Source organism: Chrysochloris asiatica, unplaced genomic scaffold (genome assembly GCF_000296735.1).
Source record: "Chrysochloris asiatica unplaced genomic scaffold, ChrAsi1.0 scaffold00094, whole genome shotgun sequence".
In the NCBI taxonomy this organism is placed as follows: Eukaryota; Metazoa; Chordata; class Mammalia; order Afrosoricida; family Chrysochloridae; genus Chrysochloris; species Chrysochloris asiatica.
The window spans coordinates 11,329,446-11,331,776 of record NW_006408612.1 but is presented as its reverse complement, the minus strand read 5'-3'; the positions used below and the strand labels follow the sequence as shown (position 1 = coordinate 11,331,776).

General features: G+C 40.3%; 1 protein-coding gene across 1 annotated transcript in view; it reads left to right on the top strand.

Annotated features, from left to right (window-relative positions):
• The window catches only part of PRKRA (protein kinase, interferon-inducible double stranded RNA dependent activator), a 32,109-nt gene that overhangs the window by 8,067 nt on the left and 21,711 nt on the right, over positions 1 to 2,331 (top strand). The window lies entirely within an intron of this gene.

The window sequence follows — 2,331 nt, the reverse complement described above, 5'->3', positions numbered from 1 at the left end:
GAAGCAGCAGTCAAGCAACCAAATGTCATATTGCATTAAGCAAATCTGCTGCACAAAACCTTTTTAAAGTGTTGAAGAGCAAAGATGTTAGCTTGAGGACTAAGGTGCGCTGGACCCAAGCCATGCTATTTTCAGTAACCTCATATGCATGTGAAAGCTGTACAGTGAATAAGGAAGATCATAGAAGAATTGATGCTTTTTGAGTTATGGTGTTGGAGGAGAATATTGAAAGTGTCATGGGCTGCCCAAAGAACCAATAGATATGTTTTGGAAGAAGTGCACCCAGAGTGCTCCCTGGAAGCCAAGATAGCCAAACTTTGTCTCTCATACTTCGGACATATTGTCAGGAGGAATTAGTCGCTGGAGAAGGATATCATATTTGGTAAGGTTAAGGGACAGTGAAAGAGAGGAAGACCCCCAACAAGATGGATTGGCCAAGTGGCAGCATCGATGGACTCAAGCGTGGCAACAGTAGTGAGGTTGGCCCAGCATCGGGCAGTGTTTTGTTCTGCTGTGCATAAGGTCGCTATGAGTTGCCACTGAGTTGATGGCACCTGTCAACAACACCCCCTTTATCTACTCATATGCCTTAGTTATCCAGTGCTTCTGTAATAGAAATGCCACAAGTGGAGGACTTATTTTCTCACAGCTTAGAAGGCTAGAAGCCTGATCTCAGCACAGGCTCTGGAGAAAGGAACTTGTCTTTCAGCATCTATAGGCCCAGCATTCATTGGAGATTTCCATGCATTTTGGCATCAATTTCCCTCTGGATTTAAGAGTTTCACAGTGTAGGCATCCCAGATGCTAAGGACATATTCCACTCCTCGCTCTTCTTTCTTGGTGATCGATCTCTGCTTGCTTCTCTCTCCTCTTATAAGATAAAAGGTTGCATGCCACACCCTGGGAAACTCCCTTATATGCATCAGGGCTCTGATGGGATTAAAGGTGGTATACAACAACAAGAACAAATGGCACTATAGGATAAGCACAGAACAACAGTTCAAACCCACCAGTTGCTCCTCAGAAACCCTATACAAGGTTGCTATGAGTCAGAACTGACTTGAAGGTACTTAACAATAACAACAGTCTTACCTTTAATCCTTTTATTGGTTTATCTCATCATGGGGGATCGTCACATAATTTCCAAACCACTGAGAATCGTGGCCCAGCCAAGCTGACATATTCTGGGAGGACACAATTCAATCTGTGATACTGTGTAAGGGATAGAGCTTATATGTAATATACATAATGTAAGCTATTACTTTATGTATATGAACCTTCCCCCAATTCAGCCCCTTTGTTGGCATCCAGGAAGTCAATTCTTGCTTCAGAAAAAATTATGCCCTCTTCAAGAATAAGGAAAGAGTAAAATACTGAATTGAATGTCTTCAGAAAATATGACATGGTCTACTTTATTATAATATTATGCAATAAATACATATAATGTAAGCATGATTAGGGTTTTTATGCAGTTATGTATAAAACTAAATATATAGAACCTTGAAAATTGTGTTTTAATGTATTCCATCTCGTCAGTACTTATTAGGGTATATATGACGGCATATAGTGCATGCTTTTATTACCTAGTGTGTGTATACAGACAATCCCCAGGTTATGAGTATCCAATTTAAGGACAGCTCGTACTTGCCTTTTAAATCAAAAGTGTATCTAGGATACAGTTTTGTGTGGCAGATAGGATGCTTGGCCTAGGCTTAGTTTGAAGCAGGTACTCGTCTGAGCAGTTTCTGTTAACTTGATGGTGGGGAAAAAACAAAACGTCATTCTGACAACCTAATTTGGTACCTAAAGTTTTGCAAAACAATATTAGGAGAGGGCTGCCATTTTAGTACTTGCAATGCACTAGGTAATCACTGCCTTTAATGTTACGTAAATTTACCCTGGAGTTGAAAGGATTGAAACAACCCGTGTTGCTGTTAAGTCATAGCAACCCTGTATACGGTTTCTGAGAAGGGTTTTCAGCAGATTTGAGCCACTGACCTATAGTGCCACAACAGGAACCAACCCCTACTAGCAACAAATTCTTCTTGTGCTGCCTGTACTGCTTTTAACCTATCAAGCCTTCAAAAGGGCAGCATTTACCCAAGGACAAAGTACATAAGGGTTGGGAAAGGAGAAATGGAAACAAAAAACACAGAAAGTGGGATAAGTGATGTTACGTAGAAAAGTGGGATAAGTGATGTTACGTAGAAAAGTGGGATAAGTGATGTTATGTTGAGGGGATTGTAATCATTGCATTGAAACTAAGTCTATGATTTGTTGAATGTAAAACTGGTGATCTGCTCTGTGAACCTTCATTCAATTCACAATTAA